The sequence below is a fragment of the Elephantulus edwardii genome, unplaced genomic scaffold, assembly GCF_000299155.1.
Source record: "Elephantulus edwardii isolate Elephantulus edwardi_28Jun2011 unplaced genomic scaffold, EleEdw1.0 scaffold00012, whole genome shotgun sequence".
NCBI classification, from domain to species: domain Eukaryota; kingdom Metazoa; phylum Chordata; class Mammalia; order Macroscelidea; family Macroscelididae; genus Elephantulus; species Elephantulus edwardii.
This window is the reverse complement of record NW_006399762.1, coordinates 28,874,929-28,885,534: the sequence shown is the minus strand read 5'-3', so window position 1 is coordinate 28,885,534 and position 10,606 is coordinate 28,874,929.

Here is a 10,606-nt window from a genome sequence, read left to right as displayed (position 1 = left end):
GGAGAGGAAGGCCCTCTATGAGGTGGATTGATTCAGTGACTGGGATAATTGGAATGGGAGTGTCGGAGTCAGTGTGATTGGCACAGGACAGAGCGGAGTTTAGGGCTGTTGTACATAGTGTCGCTATGAGTCGCAGGCGACTCGATGGCACATAACAAAAACAATAACAACAGAATTCACATTCTTTTCAATAACTTCTTATAACTTTTTTATGATCCATACAGTCAAATGTCTTTGCCTAGTCAATAAAGCATTAATGAACATTTTTCTGGTATTTACAAGGATAGTAGTTTGTAAAGTTGGAATCACACCCTTGTTTTATCTGCTCTTCTGTAACAATATAGGCTTTTTCTATTTTCATGAACAAAAGAATATTTATTATTCATTTGTTATAGGATACTCAATAGTCAAATGGACATGTCTAATAAATGAATGTTTAGAAAATTTTCTTTGTTGAATTGTTTCAAGCCGACTTTACTTTCTTTTTTTAGGAGTAGGGGCATGAAGATCACCCTATTAAAGCCGTGATTTAGCATTTAATTTCTAACTTAAAGATTGACTGTTTGAACTCATCCAGGATATCAGAAGACAGATTGCATTGGGTAAGTGTTCTTCCAGACACCCCTCCAAAAAACTCAATAGCAATGACATCAGTTTGAGGACTATGGTACTTTTGATTCAAGCTTTGGTCTCTCTTTTTTTTTGGCACAAATAAGGTAAATTTATTTCCATCACCAATTTCTCCAGACAGTTTTAAAAACTGCTATAAAGAGAAATGGTAACAACAGATTAGGCTTTGAATATTAAGAGTATTATTCTCTTCTTTAATGAGATTCCTTAACCCTTAACAAGATGGGTCGACACATGACTGCAGCAATGGGCTCAAGTTTATCAGAGATGATGAGGCTGGCACAGGGTAGGCAGGGTTCAGATCTGTTCAGAGGGTTGCTATGAGTAGTTCTCAACTCAACGGTACTTACCAAGTGTCTTCCTAAATGAGCTGTTAGCCTTGCCTGGTTAGACAGAGAAGATACACAACACAAAACACTCACCACTGTTAACACCGTAGTATACATGGAATGAAGAAGAAAACAGGCCAAAGCCATCAGATGAACAATCTCATTGAACATCTCTCACGGCCGAGGGCCTCAGGTTGGTGAAGACTTCGGGCCAGCTCTGCCTGCAACTGTGGTACTTGATCAGGAGCTGCAGGGCCCGGTCGTAATCGAACTGCGGGCCTGGAAGAAGAGCAGCAGGAAGGCGTCGTGCGGGGAGGTCCTGAGGTGTGGGCATTCCTTCCGCACCATGTCCCGCAGGACCTGGACGTCGCGCAGCCACCACTCTGGCTTCTCCTGCAGCTCTTCCCTGGCCTTGGTGACCAGCTCCTCGGTCAGCGAGCACACATAGCTGGGGGGCTCCGGGGGTGGTGGCAGCTCATTTTCCGAAAGCGAGGCTGCAGACGGGGTGGTTCTCAGCGAGTCGCTTTCCTCTGACATTAGCTACTAGGATCTGGCCCAGCTACGGGCGGAGCGCGGGTCAATCGCCAGCGGGAGCCTCGTCTGGCAGCGCGCACAGCACAGCAAGCTTTGGTCTCTTCAATCACCTGCAATGCATCTTAGAGCTGGACTATGAGTAAGGATGACAGAAGAATTGATCCATTTGATTTATAGTGCTGGAGAACAGTACTGAATATACCATGACCTGCCAAAAGAACAGGTAGATCTATCTTGGAAAAGTGAAGCCAGAGTGCTCTGTAAAGGCAAAGATGACATAGCTTCATCTCACATACTTCAAGCATGTTGCTAGGAGAGGCTTCTCCCTGGAAAGAGACATCATTCTTGAAAAGATGAAGGGTCAAAGACAGAGAGGAAACCCTTCAACCAGATGGACTGATAGAAGAATTTCAACAATGGGCTCAAGTGTGTCAGAGATGATGAGGATGGCACAGGATAGGACAAGGTTTAGATCTGTTCTTCATAGGGTTGCTATAAGTTGTACTTGACTCAATGGCATCTAACAATAACAACAACAGGCACATGAGAAATATGGACAATCTACTTCTGTGTGCTCTGCAACCTCTGAAAGTCTTTTGGAGGACCAGCTATGAGTCAGTTACAACTGAATGGCATTTAACAAGGATACTCTGGGGGCTTGGTCCATAGGGGGTTGCATTGCTAATCCAAAAGTGCCACCTCTCTTTCAATTTGGTCTGTATAATCACTAATAATGGCAAAAGAAGAATTGATGCTTTTGAACTGTGATGTTGGAGAGGAATACTGAAGTTCTCATAGACTGTCAAAAGAACATATATGTGTCTTGGAAAAGGTGCAGCCATAATGCTCCTTGGAGGCAAAAATGGAAAGCTTTGTTTCACATACTTTGGGTATATTGTTAGGTGATTGCTTCTTGGGAAGGTGGGGAGGTAGCTAACGAGAGGAAGACCCTCTGCCAGGTGGGTTGATATGGTAACAATCAATGGGCTTGAGTCTATCAGACATTATAAGGATGGCATGAGGTTAGGAAAGTGTTCACATAGCTTGTTCATAGGGTACTAGACTCAAGGACATCTAACAACCACAGCCACACTATGAGAGAAAAATGGATAATGTTTTTCTGTGCAATTTATAGCCTTTGAGAACCCACTGAAAGATCAATTATAAGCTGGTTTTGACTCCATGGAAATAAAATTTAATTGTTGGTTTTTTTAAAAACAAAACAGAACAAAAATGAAACCAATCTTTTATTTGAATTTTCCAGAAGGAGAAAAAGACCTGGAAATCTGCTTATTCAATGACTATAGCCTAGGAAACGCTGAAGGGTCATTATGTTCTATTGGTTCTATGAGCCAAAACTGACTGAATAGTAACTAAATAACAGGGAGATCAGGAAATTCTTTTCTATAATTTTTGTTTTCTTTCAACCATTTGCTCAAGAAAAACTAACAGGACACATCATCTCTGTTCGGGATACATTACCACTACACTTAGAAGACTCTGGTCACAGCATAAGAAACTGTTAGCAGCTTATGAATCTGGAATTACAGAAACGAAGGAAGCTTTAGATATAAGCTATCAGATAAAGGGCTAGACAATGGGAGACAGATGATGAAGGGAGTGGGTAGAAGTGGAGGGGTATCTTGATGGATGGTGGAGCAAAGAAATAAGTGGGTCAGGGCACTTGAGCTAAGGACAGAGACAACACTGAAACTGTTTATTTCTACAATAAGGGATATATTTTCACTTTTTCTGTAAAATGCTTATCTGTTGGATACTTCACTAGATCTGAACATTCAGATTGACATAAACTAGGAAGAAGGATTGGCCATCCAGTTCCAAAATAGCAGGCCTCTGAAAACCATATGTACAACAGAACACACACGGAATGACAGAAAGGGCAACTGAGTATGGAAATACAAAGGAAGAGGAACAGTTGTAAGCAGACACTAGTGATTGGAACATGGAATGAGAGAAAAATATATAGCTAAGGAAACGGAAATCAATCCCAGAGGAACAAAAATACAACATTGAGTCTATCCCACCTGAATTTTAGAACCATCTCAGGAACAGGTTTGAGACCTTGAACACGAATGAAAGAAGACCAGATGAGTTATGGGAAGATATCAAGAATATCATCCAGGAAGAGCACAAAAGGTCATTGCAAAGACAGAGGAGGAAGAAAAGACCAAAATGAATGTTCTCTAAATATTGCACTGAAGCACCAGGAAGCCAAAGCAGAAGGAAGAAATGAAGACATTAAGGAGCTGAACAGGAGGTTTCAAAAGGTTGCATGACAAGAAAAAGGTAAAGTATTATAATGAAATGTGCGAAGAAGTGGAGTCAGAAAATCAAAGAGGCCGAACTCGCTCAGCATTTCTTAAGCTCAAGGAACTGAAGAGGAAATTCAAGTCTCCAGTTGCAATACTTAAGGATGCTTTGGGCAGAATATTGAGTGATTCTGCAAGTATTAAAAGAAGATGGAAAGAGTATACAGAGTTATTATACCAAAAGGAATTGGTAGACACAGAAGAATTTAATGAAACAACATATGAGCAAGAGCCTATGGTGATGAAGGAAGAAGTTCAGACTGCTTTGAAAGAATTGGCTAAAAAATAAGGCCCCAGGAATTGATGGTATACCAATTGACATATTTCAGCTAACAGATGCTGCCCTAGATGTGTTCACCAAATTGCGCCAAGAAATCTGGAGAAGAACCACTTGGCCAACTGACTGGAAGAAATCTATATTTGTTCCCATTCCAAAGAAAGGTGATCCTACAGCGTGTGGAAATTATCGAACAATATCATTAATATCTCATGCAAGCAAGATTCTACTGAAGATTCTCCAAAAATGACTGGAATAGCACATCAACAGAGAACTACCAGAAGTGCAGACTAGGTTTAGACGAGCCCGTGGTATTAGGGATATTGTAGTTAATTTTAGATGGATCTTGGTTGAAAGCAAGGCGTACCAAATAAATGTCTATCTTTGTTTCATTGATTACACAAAGGCATTTGACTGTGTGGATCATAACAAACAGTGGCTAACTAAGAATGGGAATCCAGAACACTTGATCATGCTGATGTGAAACCTATACTTGGACCGGGGGCAGTCATCAGAACAGAGCAAGGAAACACTGCATGGCTCAAAACTGGCAAGGGTGTACACCAGGGCTGTATGCTGTCTCCACACCTTTATGCAGAACAGGTTATCTGGGAGGCTCCGCTGTGAGGAGAAATGTGGCTTCAGGATTGGAGGAAGAATCATCAACAATCTGTGATATGCAGATGGCACAACCCTGCTAGCTGAAACTGAGGCAGATCTAAAAGACTTGCTGTGGAAGATCAGGGACTGCAATCTTCAATATGGATTGAGATTTAATATCAAGAAAACAAAGATTCTCACCACTGAGCCAATTGGCAGCATCGTAATGAATGTTGAAGAGATTGGGATTGTTCGCAGTTTTGGTTTGCTTGAATCCATAGTCAACACTCTTGGCACCAGCAGCCAGGAAATTAAAAGACATGTTGCTATGGGAATATTTGCTGTCAGAGATCTCTCTAAAATGCCCAAGTGCAAAGATTTCAGTCTGAAGACTAAGGTACGCCTGATACATGCCATGGTCCTTGCAATCACTTGCTATGCATTAGAGAGCTGAACAATAACTAGGGATGATAGAAGGAGACTTGATGCCTTTGAGCTGTGGTGCTGGAGAAGAGTATTGACTATACCTTGGACTGCTAGGAAAAGCAACAGATTTGTCCTGGAGAGGGTGAGGCCAGGGGGCTCCAGATTCTGAAACTTCGTCTGACATACTTTGGGCATGATGCAAGGAGGGACCAGTCTTTGGAGAAAAATGTCATGATCGGGAGTGTGGAGAGACAGCACAGGAGAAGAAGACCCCAATGCTATGGATTGATTCAGTGACTGGCATAACAGAGGTAGGTGTGTTGGAGATGGTGAGATTGGCACAGGATAGGACAGAGTTTAGGTCTGTTGTACACAGACAGGGTCACTATGCATCGCAGGCAACTCGACGGCATATGACAACAACAACAACATAACTAGTAAAAAGTTACCAGTGACCCTGGCAAGGGAGTAAAAATTGAGAATGAATCAAAGGGGACTCTTATTTTCTTGATCAAATTCTGCACCGTTTGGATCTTTAAAATAAATCCTTCCTTACTTTACTCCTAGATTTTAAAATTAAATAGCAAATAATTGAAGGAAGATCACAATAAATGCAAATTTTTTCTAAGTTCGTGCACTGTAAGGAAACAGAAAATGTGAATAAGGGATGCATTTACTCATAGAATTTAATGAAAAATGCAAACCAACATGCAGAATTTGAGAAAAAAATAAGTATATCTATTATCTCACAAATAAGAGTCTCTATGAGAGTTTGAATAATCCTTTCTTTCTAGTTCATTAGGCTTGTAATGTAAAAAAGGATTGGTAAAAACATGGGCATAGATTTGAAAATGAATCATCTAAGTAAGACCAGGCATGTAAGATATAATTTAACTATTTCTGAGTCTTAAGTCAAACATTTCATCACATGTAAATCTGAAAGTACCCTTCTATTTAAGCTCCTCAAGGAACCAATTACTTTATGGACTTTTAGGCTATTTTACAAGAAGAGTCATTAGCAAGACAGGGCTTTAAACTTTGCCTAATTTACCCTGCATCCGGAGGCATAGCCAAAACTTTATTATCTACAAAAATGGAGGAAATTGAAAACAGAAGATTGTAGAATGTTAACAAAACATCATCCTTATTCGTATAATATTTATACTGTTAAATGCCAGTAGGAATTCTTCTTGCATTTCATTTTTGTCTAACTAATTGTGTCAAGTACCCTAAAACAATTAAGACACAAAATGGAAAGAAGGGTAAAAATAACAAAACTTTATCAATATCCTTCTTTTTGCTAAGTATGTCTAGGTTCGATGTTGATGATCCATGAGCTTCAAGGGATATGCTCCAGGTATTTTTCAAAACTAATACAAATATTCTTGTTGTAGTATATGGCACACAAGGTAACTTGTCCTCACTCATCAGGATGATACATAATTTCAGACAAGAACTTGAATAATTTTGCTAAGGTCAATGCAAGAGTTCAAGAAGTCTGAGGACCTGTGCCTTTATCCTTTGTGACATATGCCACCTCTCTCTTTCCTGTGTTTCATTTCCCTTTTATATTCTGTTCTCTTTTTCTCTTTTGTTCTCATTCAAGCATGCAGTTACAAGTTTTAGCTTATAATTTAAACTGTCAGCAATAGTGTATTTTCACTAGCTCTGGCTTCAGTTCAACCAAGTTTTCAGACTTAATTTTCATTGTATCATTAGCTCTGGCTGTTTACCATTCTCATAGAGAGGTTTTGAGGAAAATGAGACTAAAATGCACATAAAGGAAAAATGGTTGGCTCTCTGAAATACCAGGAATATAGCTAATGTTTGATATGAAACTTTTGCTGTGAGTTTCTGGTTAAGATAACTTTTTTTTTTTAGTGTTTTGGTGTTTTGTTTTTTTTCTGTTTTTTTTTTCTATATTTTATTAATTTTCATAAACATTTACAGAGATTTTGGGTTTCCATTCATTCCTTGTTGCACTATTCTCTCTACCCTCCTCCCAGTTTGTTCTTGTCCAAATGCCACAGTGCTTGTCAAAGCCAGTTCTGATTAATCTTCTTTGTCAGTGTGTCCTTTGCCATTCCCTATCACTCCTCCCTGAGAGAGACTTCACCCTGAGTCATAAGGAAAAGGGGATGGCGTATTCTCTTAGCTACTTCCTGCTGAAAAGGGACGCTGTGGGTTTCAGGGTGAAGATCTTCTCTCACTACTCTAAAGGGCCCCTTTGGCAGTAGGAAACACATAGACTACCATGGAGATTGATTTTGGGATTTAGATGCACTCTTATTGATTGTGCTTGGCCGTACATGTTCATATCCTTGAAGATGTATCATGGGGGTGCTGCAACCTAGAAGGCACAAATTTGACTAACAAGTTATAAGTACATGAGTCCAAAAATTATGGAAAAGTAAAAGAAAAGATTCTTTCATTGTTTTACAAACCCTCCCCCAGGTCCCCTCCACCATGTAGCCCTCGCTCTAGTCTCCTGTGATGACAGAAATACCTAGTTATATATCTCTTTTAAACAGTTTTCTCCCTCCTCTGTTTCAGTGCAGTATACATTATTGAACCCATCTTACTCAGTCTCTCCCCAACAGTGGCATCATGTAATATTTGTCCTTTTGTGACTGGGATATTTCACTCAGCATAATGTTCTCCAGAGTCAACCATTTTGAATAATATTGCATGAGTTCCTTGTTTTTTAATGCAGCATAGTATTCCATTGTGCGAATATACCACAGCTTCTCTAGCCATTCCTTTGTTGATGGGCACTTAGGTTGTTTCCAACTCCTTGCTATTGTGAACAAAGCTGCGATAAACATGGGTGTGCATATATCTGCTTGGATGTCAGCTATGGTCTCTTCAGGGTATATTCCCAGTAGTGGAATTGCTGGGTCAAATGGTATCTCTATTTGCAACTTTTTGAGAAAGCGCCATACTGCTTTCCACAGGGGTTGCACCATTTTACACTCCCACCAACAGTGAATCAGGGTTCCAGTTTCTCCACAACCTCGCCAGCATTTGTTGCTTGCAAGATAACTTTTTAATGTTTGCCATTTATTATATAATGGTTGTAAAAAAGGAAAGATTTATAACTGACAAAAAGGACAGAGTCTAAATATATCTAATATGCATAAATATATAAAAAGTGAAGGTGAAGAGGAGAGAAGTATATATATACCCAAGGCCAGCATCTTCAGGTGTAGGGGAGAGAGGGGTTGGAAACTTCCCTGGAGAAAGGTTTCTCCACTTGAGGATGACTGCCAATGCAGGGCTGTCCCAGGGACCTAGAATATCAAACAAATATATTATTTATTTAAAAAAGAAGACATTAGCAACAGAGTGCATCAGGGTTGCATCATCTCTACATACCTATTCAATCTGTTGCTGGGTACCATCTATTTGGAACCAACTCATAGCTCACTGTCTGGTAGATTTTCAGAGGAAGTTAAGTCCTGGGGAAGAGATTGCCCATCCTTCTGCAGAATAGCTGGTGGCTTTGAACCATGTACTTTTGGGATTGCAGTGTAGCTTCTTGACTCTAGGATACTGAGCAAATTATTCAAGAAACTGGACTGTGAAGAGAAATGTAGTATCAAGATCATAGGAATACTCATCAATAATCTGTATTATGCAAATAACATTACATTACTTGCTGAAAGTGAGAACTTGAAGTACTTGTTGCAGAAGATCAAAGAATACAGTCTTCAGTATGGATTGTATCTCAAGGTCAAGAAAACAAAAAAATTCTTACTACTGGACTCGGGCAAGTTCATGACAGATGGAGAAAACATTGAAACTGTCAACCACTTCATCTTACTCATGTCCACAATTAACAACCTTAGTACCAGCAGTCAGGATATTCAGTCTGGGAAATTCTGCAGTTGGGGAATTCTCCAAATTATGGATGAGTAATGATGTCAATTTGAGGACTAAAAGTGTGTTTGATTCAGACCATGGTCTTTCCTATTGCTTGCTATGTATGCATCTGAGAGCTGGGCAATGAATAAGGATGACAAAAGAATTGGTGCCTTTGAGCTGTGATATTGGAGAGGAATACTGAACATTACATGGACTGCCAAAAGGACATACAAATATGTCTTGGAAAAAATGGAACCAGTGTGTTCTATGGAAGCAAAGATGATAGAACTTCACCTCAGATACTTTGGACATATTGCATGGAGGGACATTATGCTCAGAGAGGTGGAGACTGAGAGAAAGATTCTCATATAGTTGGACTGACATGGTGACTGCCGCAATAAGCCCTAGTGTCAGAAAGTGTGAGGATGGCAGAAAAGAGAATATGGTTCAGATTAGAATACTTTGTTTTGTCTTCCCTGGTTACCCTTTGAAATTTTCTTTTTAGGTCCTTACTTAGGCATGTTTTCCATTTGTTTTGTCTTCTCTAAGATCATTGCAATTTTCAGAGTCTCTTCTAATATCCATTTCTGTTCTTTTTTTCTTTTCCTCTGTCTTTGTAATGACCTTTGACTCCATAGATAATATCCTTTGTATCGTACCATATCTTAACTGATCTTCGATCACTGCTGTTCAAGTCTTCAAACCTATACTTAAAATGATTTTGAAATTCAGATGGAATAGACTCAAGTCCATATCTTGGTTATCATGGACTTCTTTTAGCATTTTTCTGCCTCAATTTGAACATGTAAATGAGCAACTGATGGTCTGACCCACAGTCCATCCTTGGCCTTGTTTTGACTGCTGATATCAGGGATATTGAGCTTCTCCAATGACTCCTTCCACAGACGTTGTCTATCTGATTCTTATGCAGTATAACCGATGAAATACATGTGTAAAGTCACCATTTGTGTCTTTTATAAAATGTACTTGCAATGACTAAATCATTGAAAATACAAAATTCAATCTTTCCATTTCTAGCCTCATTCTTAACATATTTTCCAACTACTATTTCTCCATCACTATTTCTAATTTTTGCATTCCAGTCACCAATTTTTATTAACACATCTTGATTGCATATCAGGTACATTTCAGAATGTAAGATTTTGGAAAAATTTTCAATTTCTCCTCTTTGGAATATTTGAAAAAAAAGTCATAATAAATATCTTCCTTATGTATATTGTTAATATCCTATCACTCACAACATTGTATTTCAGGATACAACATAAAAATTGGCTTTCCCCCCCCCTCAACTAGTTTATTTACAAAATCCTAATACAAGAAAAACTTCTTTCCATTTCCCTCACCTCCCCCAACCCCATCAAATTTTACAACCCCATGATTAATCTCCCCTCCCCCTGCACATCCTCAACCCTCTGGTTCCAATCTCTCCCTCCCCTCCTGGATCCTTATACTCATTCTACAATAATGATTTTATACAATATTTATACTTATGGGATTGATTTAGTTTACTCAGCATCATGCTCTCCAGTCCCTCTCATGTTAGGTAATAATTTACAAAATCATTGCTCCTGAGTGCTGCATAGTATTCCATTGTG